At 58.6% G+C, this 11,659-nt stretch overlaps 1 long non-coding RNA gene across 9 annotated transcripts; it reads left to right on the top strand.

Moving 5' to 3' along the window:
- Positions 1–1,937: 1,937 nt before the first annotated feature.
- LOC138733206 (uncharacterized) lies at positions 1,938–7,670 on the top strand. Of its 9 annotated transcripts, none has more exons than XR_011339390.1 (6): positions 1,938–2,023; positions 2,512–2,789; positions 4,396–4,664; positions 5,496–5,605; positions 6,290–6,386; positions 7,429–7,670. It is a non-coding gene; the product is annotated as an uncharacterized lncRNA (long non-coding RNA). The 9 variants fall into 9 exon arrangements; XR_011339389.1 differs by having other exon boundaries at positions 4,396–4,811; positions 5,499–5,605; XR_011339388.1 differs by having other exon boundaries at positions 4,396–4,811.
- The last annotated feature ends 3,989 nt before the right edge of the window (positions 7,671–11,659 follow it).

Raw genomic sequence — 11,659 nt, 5'->3', positions numbered from 1 at the left:
AAAATTGACCATAAAAGGGCAAATTGACCATAAAGGAAAAATTGACCGTATAAAGGCCAATATCCATAAAAAGGCAACTTGACCATAAAAGGGGAAATTCACCATAAAAGAGCAAATTCGCCATATAAGACGATAAGGAGCGACACAGAGCGACATGGAAACACGGAACAACACAACACGGAACGACACTCGTGCCCCAACCCCCCCCGCGCACCCTGAGTTATAGAGTTTGATTCCGCAAAACACAGCGAGGGGTTAAAGATCCTCCCCCCCTCCCCGCCCCGTCGGCTTTCAAACGCCGCGCCTCCCCCCGGCTTCCTTCCCCCGTTCGCTGAGCCGCTCGTCGCTCAGAGCGCGGCAGCCAATCAGCGTCGGCAGCGCGGCCGGGGGCGGGATCCCTGCGCTCGGGGAGAACGGGGGGACTCAGTGCTGCCGCGCCGTGGCCGCGGAGCGGTACTGCAGCCGGGAGGATTGGGCGGGCGCACAGGGTCCCTGTCATTGACCGTGCAAGGGCAAACTACTTTAATTGCCATAAAAGAGCAAATTGACCATATAAGGGAAAACTGGGCCAACTGGCATAAAAGGTGACATTAACAGTATAAGGGCAAGTTGAGCATATAAGGCAAACTGGGAAAATTGCTCATAAAATGGCAAATTTACCATATAAGACAAACAGGGCAAATTGCCATAAAAGGACAAATAAATCATAAAAGGGCAAATAAATAAATCATAAAAGGGCAAATAAGCGATGTAAGGGGCAAATTGCAATAAAAGGGCAAATTGAAAATAAAAGGGCGAATTGATCATACAAAGGCAAACTTGGCCAATTGCCATAAAAGGATAGATTGACCGTTAAAAAGGAACTTGAGACTATAAGGGCAAACTGGGACAATTGCCGTCACAGGGCAATATGACCATAAAAGGGCCAAAACCAATCCGAACGCGGCACAAACAGAGTAGGCTCGAGAAACGACCAATCAGAGTGCGGTTCATGCAGCCAATCAGAAGACAGCGCTGGCGAATTGGGATTGAGAAATTACCAATCAGAGCGTGGAAAGCACAGCCAATCAGAAGACAGAGCTGGCAATGTGGCATCGAGAAGCGACCAGTCAGAGCTTGGAACGCATAGCCAATAAGAACACGGCACAGCAAAGTGGGATCAAGAAAGGACCAATCAGAGTGCGGTTCGCTCACCTAATAAGAAGACAGCGCTGGCAAAGTGGTATCGAGAAGCGATCGATCAGAGCGCGGAATCCAGAGCCAATGAGAACACGGCACAGGCAAAGAGGAATCCAGAAAGAACCAATCAGAGCGCGGAACTTACAGCCCTTCGATGCCTTAAGAAATGAAAGGGGTGTGCCAAGTGCTGCCGCGCTGTGGCCGCGGAGCGGTACTGCAGCCCGGGGCGGGGGAACGGGACGGCCCACAGGGGCGGGCGAGCCGGGCGGCGCGGGGCGGGGAGCGGAGAGCCGGGCGGGGAGCGGGGCGGTTCGCAGAGCGGCTCGGATCCGCTCGGCTGCTGTCGGCTCCGCGCGGCGCCGTTCGGGACGGCTCGGCTCTGCTCTTCGCTGCCCTTCCGCCCGCCGCCGGCTGCGGCCAACGGGGTGCGGGCTGGGACTGGGAGAGGGACAGCGCCCCGAGGGCCCCCGTGCCCCCGCCCCCGTCCTCCCCGAGCCCCGTTTGTCCCCTGTCCCTGCCCGGGGTGCCCGCGTCCTCTGTGTCCCCTGACAGCCCCTCGTGCCCCGGCTCCGCGTGTTTCTGCAGCACTCGTCTCGGTGCGGCTGCGCTCGGCTGCCCCTGGGCAGGGCCCCGCACAGAGCGCTCCCATTGGCTGAGCCGCGCGTCACTCAGCGAGCGACGGCCAATCAGCGCCGGAGAGCGCCCGGGGGGCGGGCCGAGGCGGAGCGCGGGCGGGTGGTTCGAGCTCCGCACGGGGCCCGGGCGCCGCCCGCCCTCGCTGCCCGCCGGGGCCCGCGGCCGCAGCGGCACCGCTCGGGAGCGGCTCGAACGGGGCCGGGCTCGGGTGAGTCAGAGGCGCCCGGAGAGGCGCGGGGGAGCGCTCTGTGGCCGGCGGCGCCGCTCCGGGCTCGCTGTCCGTGAGCCGCGGCCCTCCCGGGGCCGGCTCGGGCTCAGGGGCGGTCGGGGCCTTCGGGGCTGCGTCTGCGCTCGGCGTGCGGCCCCGCGGGGGAGATCCCCGCTCGGGAGGGGGAGGAGGGAGGGGGGGAAGGGAAGGAGGGGAGAGAGGGGGAAAGCAGGGGGGGAGTATGGGGCACAATGGGAGGAGAAGGGGGGAGAGAAGGAGGTGGGGAGGAGGGGAAGAGGGGAAGGAGCGGAAAGGGAGGTTTGGAAAGCGCTTTTGTGTTGTCGGTCTAGAGAGAGCGGGGGGGGGGTGTCGCTTTTCTGGGGTGTCGTGCGCGGTGGCGAGAGCTGCAGGGGCAGGGGTGGTTCATTTCAACCACGGTTACTTGGAGTCTTTTGCCCTAACAGCTCGTTCCTTTTGCTTTGATACAGGATTATGGGGAGGTTGGGACTGAGTGCCTGTGGGTTGAAATCAGGGGAGCTCACAAGAAGGCTGATGTTGTGATGGAGTCTGTTGCAGACCAGCCAGCCGAGAAGAAGCAGCTGATGAGCTCTTCTATAAACAACTGGGGATAGTGTCAAGATTGCTCCCTCTGGTCCTCGTGGGAGACTTCAATCTTCCAGATATCTGTTGGAAGTACGATGCAGCGGAGAGGAAGCAGTCTAGGAGGTTCCTGGAGTGCGTGGGAGACAACTTCCTCACACAGCTGGTGAGTGAACTGACAGGGGAAGGTGCCCTCGTGGACCCGCTGTTCATGAACAGAGAAGGCCTGTGGGGGATGTGGTAGGAGGACGCCTGGGACAAAGCAATCACGAGATGATAGGGTTTTCAGTTCTAGGTGAGGTGAAGAGGGAGATTAGCACAACAGTCACATTAAACTTCCAGAGGGCAGACTTTGGACTGTTCAGAAGGCTGGTTGGCAAAGTCCCGTGGGAGACAGTCCTTAAGGGCAGGGGAGCCCACGAGGGCTGGGAGCTCTTCAAAAAGGAAATCCTAGCAGCACAGCAGCAAGCCATCGCCATGCTCCGGAAAAGGAGCTGGCAGGGGAGAAAACCAGCGTGGTTGACTAGGGAGATCTTGAGAGACATTAAAAAGAAGAGGAGGGTCTATGAGCTTTGGAAGAAGGGACAGGCATCTTGGGTGAACTACAGGGAGGAATTGAGATCGTGCAGAGGAAAAATGAGGGGGGCTAAGGCCCAACTAGAAATCAAATTGGCTAAGTCTGTGTAAGATAACAGAAAATCTTTCTATAAATACGTTAACAATAAAAGGAGGACTGGGGAGACTGTTCAGTTGCTATTGGATGCAGAAGGAGCAGGGGACGAGGGCAAGGCTGAGGTACTTAATGCCTTCTTTGCCTCAGTCTTTAATAGTGAGGAAGGTTGTTCCCTCTGTGTACAAACCCAGGAGTTAGAGGAGCAGAATGAAGTTCCCATGATCCAAGAGGAGAGGTGGTCAGAGCCTTGCTTGCCCAGCTAGACACATACAGGTCTGTGGGGCCAGATGGGATCCACCCAAGAGTATTAAAGGAGCCGTGGATGTGCTGGCCAAACCCCTTTCCATCATCTTCCAACAGTCCTGGCTGACTGGGGCAGTTCCACTGGACTGGAGGCTGGCTGTTGCTGTGCCCATCTACAAGCAGGGTCGTGGGGAGGATCCAGGGAACTACAGGCCTGTCAGTCTAACATCAGTGCTGGGAAAAGTCATGGAACAGGTGATCTTGAGTGCTATTGTGAAGCACATGCAAGAGAACCAGGTGATCAGGCCCAGTCAACACGGGTTCACAAAAGGCAGGTCTTACCAAATTAACCTGATCGCCTTCTATGACAAAGTGACTCGGCTGCTGGATGAGGGAAAGGCTGTGGATGTTGCCTTCTTGGACTTCAGTAAAGCCTTTGACACAGTTTCTCGCAGCATTCTGCTTCAAAAACTGTCAGCCTCTGGACTGCACGGGCACGTGCTCTCCTGGGTGGAAAACTGGTTGGATGGCTGGGCTCAGAGAGTGGTGGGAAATGGGGTGGGTCACGTTCGTGATGCTGACTCCTGGTTCGGGAAATGGCTTCCGGCTCCTCCGTTTGTTTCTCTGTGGATGAGTGCCTGGTGTATCAGCCCGGCTTCTGCGCCAGTGGCGTGGTCCTGTCGTTGACCACATCGTCGTTCATCGTGCGTGGGGGTGGGGGCCTTTGTCTGTTTTTGTACTTAAGCTCCGATTGTCACCTGTAACTGGACAAATGACTCTCTTAGCATCGTGATGGTATTCCGAGGTGGCGTTAAAAATTCCTTAACGTATCGTGCACGTCTCTCTTTCCTCACAGCCCAAAAAGCCAGTCTGGAGAATGTCCTTGCTGCAGAAAACCTGGCAAAAGTCTCGCAGCACAGCCCCACTTTTTGAAAGCCTGGTACTTCTTCCATCTTCCGTCCCGTCGTGAGGAGTAACGTTGAGTGAGCTGGCACGGCACGGAGGGAGGAGGAGGATGAACTTTATCTGCTCTCTGCCGGCTAAACAAAAGGGCTGTGGGACCATCTTCACAGCATCATTACCGAGCGAGGCCTCGTGTTGTTGCTCTTTAACGTTCCTTTGCACGTGTGTATGTGTGCGCTTACGCACGAGTTGATGTTGTGTCACGGCTGTTGGGTGAAAGCCCTGGGGAAGGCGGATGGCCGAGCAGAATGCGCGCAGGCTGTTCGACGCTGTTCAGAAGGCGGTTGGATCCCTGACGAGCCTGCAGAGGTGCTTCAGGGCCCCGCAAGGGTGGAACGTTCATGTTCACTTGGCGTGGAGACGGATGGTGGTGTAACTAAGCGGGTAGCTTTGCTGTTGGGATCTGCAGCTGGAAGCTGTTGTGGGGTCATCCCGTGGGTCTGAATTTTTCCAGTGCGGAGGCCGTGTGCTGGGACAGCCGATCTGCTTGCTAAGCCAGAGGGACCAGCTCTGCAGGTGGAAAGGTGACGCAGTGTTGGCCGTCCTCGCCACACGAGAGCCGGCAGCACCGGGGGCCTCCTTAGCATGAGCATGTCTGCAGCTGAAGCGGCTTCTTTTGCCTCTCTCTGCCCAGACTGGGCAGATCTCATCCTTCAAGCGAACGCAGAAGGCTCCGTATGCTCCCAGGTCCCGTAGAAAGGGAAGTTTGTGGATTCCCCGACTGCAGTAACCACTACTGCTGCCTGTGGGTTGTTGTGCCAAAGACACTTTGCGCAGGGAGGGGGCACATGGGAGATGGGTGACGCGCTTACGTGAAGAGTGTCCTGCGGGTGGTGTGTCTCCTCGGAGCCGTGTGAAGAGCGAGGATGGGGGGGGTCGCTTTTTTGGGATGTCGTGTGCGGTGGCGAGAGCTGCAGGGGCAGGGGGAGTTCATTTCAAGCACGGTTGCTTGGAGTGTTTTGCTGTAACAGCTCCTTCCTATTGCTGTGTCAGCAGAGAGAGTCTGACAACTGATGATGAGAGAGCCCCTGCGGGATCCCAACCCCTCCCCAGGGAGTCGGGGGGAAGCGACATGGCTGACCCTCCAGGCCAGCAGCGTTCAGGTACGTGGCTTTCTTGGGACTCACTCCTCTTTGCTAATCACCGTCGATCAAGTTGACGGTGCGAGCTGGAGCGTTCTCTACGTCGAGTTAGCATGTGACGGCATCGCATTTGAGTCTGTGCCAGATCGAGACGACAGTACTAGGGTGCGATGTGCTTCGCCAGGCGAACCTGTGCGAAGGGAAGCGTTGCTTTCAATGTGAGGAACAAAATTGTTCCTTGTGCCGGCAACAAAAAGGGAGCTGTGAAGTAACCCCAAGAGGGATTATGCAAGAGCATACTCAAGTAGCCAGTGTCGCTGTTGAGCTGCCTTCAGACTGTCTTTTCCACTTTCCCTGTTGCAAACTGACTCCTCGTTAACTTTACAGCTGCTCTGAAAAAAGGCTCCGAAAGCCAGCCCCGCAAACGACAGAGGCAGCTCTGCCAAGCTGGCTGGGTTGCCAAGCTCTACAAACATGGTTGTGGAAGCAGAATGATCTCTGTAAAATCCACAACTTCGAAACGTGCCTCGCGTCTTCCTGGTGGCTCACTCCAGTGCCAGAGGCAGCGAGTGCACTTACTGACAGGCGCCTCCTGCCTTCTTCGCACCGATGATCCCCCCCAACCCCACTCCCCTGCTGCCAGTTTCACCCTCGTCAAAACTGCAAGCGTTTGCTTCCTTTGGGCTTTGACTGCTGTTTTCACAGGTTCACGAGGCAAACCCGGTGCGCGAATAAATACGGCAGCATAGAAGTGAAGCTGGCAACCAGCCACTGACCGTGCCGAAGTCTCCCGACGTCTCAGGTAGTTGCTGGCGTGGATGGGCTTGCATGTGATCATAGGAGGGAGGTCTCATTGCTCTCCGCTCTCTTGACAGGCGGAGAGGAGTGGGAGCGGTTGCTTTTGTGCGGCTGCTCAGCCTCAAACCTACACTCGGTTCTGTTCTTGTTATGCTTGATGTGCGGGTGGGAGTGACCTGCATCTGAGGCACGGCACACGGGCAGTGCCATGTGGTCTCTGTGGCCTCGCTTCGCATCCAGGCATCTTGTTCTTTGGAGGCCAAACCAGGCTTTGTTCCTTCCTACAAATATCGTGTGCCTGAACTAAACCAAAATGCCTCACCCGATCGCTGCCCCTCTCTGCCGGGCTGAGTCCTCTCCTGCAGAGGCTTTGGTGACAGGCGCTTGCTGAACGGGTGCCGGCGCGTGTGTCTGGAAGAGCTGCCTCGCCGTCGCACCTCTCGCCTCCGCGCGCGTTTCTCAGGCCTGTAGTCTGGGCCAAGCTCGAGTTGCGTGCAGTGACGTGGTTCCTGCCAGCCGGCGCGTTGCAGGTCTGACCCCGGCAAGAGAAGAGGCGTGCCGGGGGGAGCCTTCTGTGCCTCTGGAGGAGGATAAATAGCAGGGTGCCCGGGCTGCTTTTCTACGCTGGGCTGTCACGTGGGCGTGATTTAGAACATCTTAGCGTAACGAGTTTACAGTGGGTAAGACTTGGTTTGGTTTCCTTTCTCTTTTTGACCAAGTATGTCTAACTGAATAACTATTAAAATGAATCGTGTTCCCTCTGGACTTTCCTGAAACTTGGTCCGGTGACACTGCTTTCCATCTGGCGAGTCCTCCCGTTCCTTGTGGTTTCCTTTTGGGTGGGATGAGTGAAACCCTTGGCCGTTCTTTTGAAGGAGATTCTCTTCTCGGCTTGCTTTGGGGGGGCTGTAGAGCAGGGGCTGCGGGAGTTGGAAGGTCAGAGAAGGAAACATGGGTGAAGGAGGAAAGCATTTTTGTCCTGGGGCCGAGGGCCACCTCATCTCATCGCCCTGCTAACGATCCTTTCTGTGTGTTCCCTCTTGCAGGTCTCTCTCCTCTGTGCGGCCTAGGAAGTGGATTCCTCTCCTCCTGCCCACGCCCAGGTGGAAGGCGCGGCCTCGTCCAGACCCTCTGTCCCAGTCGTGCTGCCGCCACCTTTGCTGCGTGACTGGGAAGAGCGTGTCTGTCTCCAAGGATCCTTTGGCCTCTTCTGCCCAGGTGTGGGGAAGCCAGAGGAACCCCGTGTAAACCAGTGTTGTCCACATTAAAGCTTTTGATTGGTCGCCGACTGCTGTTACATGTTTTGCTTTTTCAGTGTTGGAAATGAAGAAAGAAGGTGGCGGCGGAGGCCGTTCGGGGCACGTGGCGATGGCGCCGCGAGCCACAGTCCGGCACGGGGAGCGCTGTGCTGCCCAGGCTCCGAGTTGGCAGCCGGCTGCACGCTGTACGGGCGGCCGATGGGCTCGGATGGGCTCGCTGGCGGCCGGGGCACGTGCCGGATCGCGATGGCGTGTGGGCGTTCGGCAGGGAAGTGTTCTCGCTGTCGATGCGTCTGCCGCTTCCAAAGTCCCCTCGTGTCGGACTGGAATTCCATGTCCTTTCCTGCAGCGGGTCAGTTGTTCCTTTCCAGCCTGCCCGTATGGCACAGCCGCAGGGCCTCCCGTCGGAACGGCGTCCGTCGTCCGGAGACGGCGTGCGGGAGCGGGGAAAGCCGCGGCCTTTCCCCTGGAGGCGCCACCTCTCCCTTTCAGCCGCCGCTCGGAGGGAGAGCGGTGCAGGGCAGTGAGGTTTTCCGGCCGCAGAGGGCTCGGAGAGCGGCCCCTCGGCACGGAGAGCGGAGCCCGCGGGACCGGAGTGAAGGGGAGACCCGGGGGAAGGCAGGCGCGGTGTGCGCTGCTGCGGAGCCCGGCAGCGGGGGAGGGTGTGCGGGCAGCGCCGCGGGAGCTGCTGCTCCGGGCGGTTCGGCGCCCGTCGGGATCGAACCCGCGACGGGAGAAAACGGTAAAAACGGGAACGACGGCAAAAAGAGCTTCGCCCGGCTCGGTGCTGCCGCGTCGTGGCCGCGGAGCGGTCCTGCAGCCCGGGGCCGTGTGGCGACTCAGTGCTGCCGTGCCGTGGCCGCGGACGGTACTGCAGCCCCGGGAGGGGGTGGCGCACATGGGCCCGATCATTGACCATACAAGGGCAAACCGGGCCAAGTGCCATAAAAACGAAAATTGCCATAAAGGGGTAAATTGAGTATATGAGGGCGAACTTGGCCAACTGCCATAAAAGAGCAAAGTGACCATATACAGGCAAATTGCCATAAAAGAGAAAAGTGACCCTGTAAGGGAAAACTGGGCCAATTGCCATAAAAGGTCAAATTAACAATATAAGGGCAAATTGAGCACATAAGGCAAACTGAGAAAATTGCCCATAAAAGCGCAAATTGAGCAAATAAAGGCAAACTGGGCCAAATCGTCCATCAAACGGGCACAGGACACGGCATGGGCAAAGCGGGGTCCAGAGGCGACCAATCAGAGTGCGGAGTCCGCAGCCAATCGGAACACAGAGCTGGCAAAGTGGGATTGTGAATCGACCAATCAGAGCGTGGAGACACAGCCAATCAGAAGGCAGCGCTGTCAGGGTGGGATCGAGAAGTGACCAATCAGAGAGCGGAACGGACAGCCATTCGATACCCTAGGCAATGAATGGGGGGACTCAGTGCCGCCGCGCCGTGGCCGCGGAGCGGTACTGCAGCCCGGGGCTGAGGGGGACGGGACGGCCCACAGGGGCGGGGCGGGGAGCAGGGCGGGGCGTGGGGAGGGGAGCGGTGCAGAACGGAGAGGGACAGCGTCCCGCGTCCCGCTTTGAAGCTCCCCCGCCCCTGCCCGGGGTGCACGAGTCCCCTCGGCTCGGCCCCGCGCGGCTCGCTCAGGCTGCCTTGGGTTCCGCTCGGTGCCGGCAGGCTGCCGTTGAAACGGGCCCCGCGGGAACAGCGGGCGCCATGCTAAACGGAACGCAGCGGCTCCATGAGGTGCGCCGCCATGTTGTACGGCACGCATGCGCAGTGAGTCCCAGGGACGTCGCCATGTTGCATGGCACGCATGCGCAGTGACTGCTGATGGGCGCCGCCATGTTATACGACACGCATGCGCAGTGACTGCTGAAGGGCGCCGCCATGTTGGACTGCACGCATGCGCAGTGAGTGCACTTGGACGCCGCCATGTTGTACGGCACGCATGCGCAGTGGATCCTCCGCTCAGCGCCCGCCAGCCAATCAACGCCCGCAGAGCGGCTGTAGGGCGGGCCCTGCAGCGAGCGCTCCCATTGGCCGGAATCCCTGCGCTCGGGATGAATGGGGCGGGGACTCAGTGCTGCCGCGCCGTGGCCGCGGAGCGGTACTGATGCCCGGGGCGGGGGAACGGAACGGCCCACAGGGGCGGGCGAGCCGGGAGGGGCGGGGCGGGGAGAGAGGCGAAGAGCGGCTTGCAGCCCTGCGGCGCCGTTCGGGACGGCTCGGCTCTGCTCTCCGCTGCCCTTCCCCCCGCCGCCACTGCGGCCAACGGGGTGCGGGCTGGGGCTGGGAGATGGACAGCGCCCCCAGGGCCCCCGTGCGCCCCCAGGTCGTGAACGGCTCGAACGGGGCCGGGCTCGGGTGAGTCAGAGGCGCCCGGAGAGGCGCGGGGGAGCGCTCTGTGGCCGGCGGCGCCGCTCCGGGCTCGCTGTCCGTGAGCCGCGGCCCTCCCGGGGCCAGCTCGGGCTCAGGGGCGGTCGGGGCCTTCGGGGCTGCGTCTGCGCTCGGCGTGCGGCCCCGCGGGGGAGATCCCCGCTCGGGAGGGGGAGGAGGGAGCGGGGGAAGGGAAGGAGGGGAGAGAGGGGGAAAGCAGGGGGGGAGTATGGGGCACAATGGGAGGAGAAGAGGGGAAAGAAGGAGGTGGGGAAGAGGGGAAGGAGCGGAAAGGGAGGTTCAGGGGCAGGGGGGGTTCATTTCAACCACGGTTACTTGGAGTATTTTGCTGTAACAGCTCCTTCCTTTTGCTTTGATACAGGATTATGGGGAGGTTGGGACTGAGTGCCCGTGGGTTGAAATCAGGGGAGCCCACAAGAAGGCTGATGTTGTGATGGAGTCTGTTACAGACCAGCCAGCCGAGAAGAAGCAGCTGATGAGCTCTTCTATAAACAACTGGGGATAGTCTCAAGATTGCTACCTCTGGTCCTCGTGGGAGACTTCCACCTTCCAGATATCTGCTGGAAGTAAAATACAGCGGCGAGGAAGCAGTCTAGGAGGTTCCTGGAGTGCGTGGGAGACAACTTCCTCACACAGCTGGTGAGTGAACTGACAGGGGAAGGTGCCCTCGTGGACCCGCTGTTCATGAACAGAGAAGGCCTTGTGGGGGATGTGGTAGGAGGACGCCTGGGACAAAGCGATCACGAGATGATGGGGTTTTCAGTTCTAGGTGAGGTGAAGAGGGAGATTAGCACAACAGTCACATTAAACTTCCAGAGGGCAGACTTTGAACTGTTCAGAAGGCTGGTTGGCAAAGTCCCGTGGGAGACAGTCCTTAAGGGCAGGGGAGCCCACGAGGGCTGGGAGCTCTTCAAAAAGGAAGTCCTAGCAGCTCAGCAGCAAGCCATCGCCATGCTCCGGAAAAGGAGCCGGCAGGGGAGAAAACCAGCTTGGTTGACTAGGAAGATATTGAGAGACATTAAAAAGAAGAGGAGGGTCTATGAGCTTTGGAAGAAGGGACAGGCATCTTGGGTGAACTACAGGGAGGAATTGAGATCGTGCAGAGGAAAAATGAGGGGGGCTAAGGCCCAACTAGAAATCAAATTGGCTAAGTCTGTGAAAGATAACAAAAAATCTTTCTATAAATACATTAACAATAAAAGGAGGACTAGGGAGAGTGTTCAGTTCCTATTGGGTGCAGAAGGGACAGCAGTGACAGGGGATGAGGGCAAGGCTGAGGTACTTAGTGCCTTCTTTGCCTCGGTCTTTAATAGTAAGGAAGTAAGTGCCCTCTGTACTTGGCACTGGTGAGACCACTCCTCGAATCCTGTGTTCAGTTCTGGGCCCCTCACCACAAGAAGGATGTTGAGGCTCTGGAACGAGTCCAGAGGAGAGCAACAAAGCTGGTGAGGGGGCTGGAGAGCAGGTCTTATGAGGAGTGGCTGAGAGAGCTGGGGGTGTTTAGCCTGGAGAAGAGGAGGCTGAGCGGAGACCTCATTGCTCTCTAGAACTCCCTGAAAGGAGGTTGTGGAGAAGGAGGGTGCTGGCCTCTGGAAAAAATTTTTCAC

The sequence above is a fragment of the Phaenicophaeus curvirostris genome, chromosome Z (assembly GCF_032191515.1).
Source record: "Phaenicophaeus curvirostris isolate KB17595 chromosome Z, BPBGC_Pcur_1.0, whole genome shotgun sequence".
Taxonomy (NCBI): Eukaryota; Metazoa; Chordata; class Aves; order Cuculiformes; family Cuculidae; genus Phaenicophaeus; species Phaenicophaeus curvirostris.
This window is presented reverse-complemented; position numbering and strand designations above follow the sequence as displayed.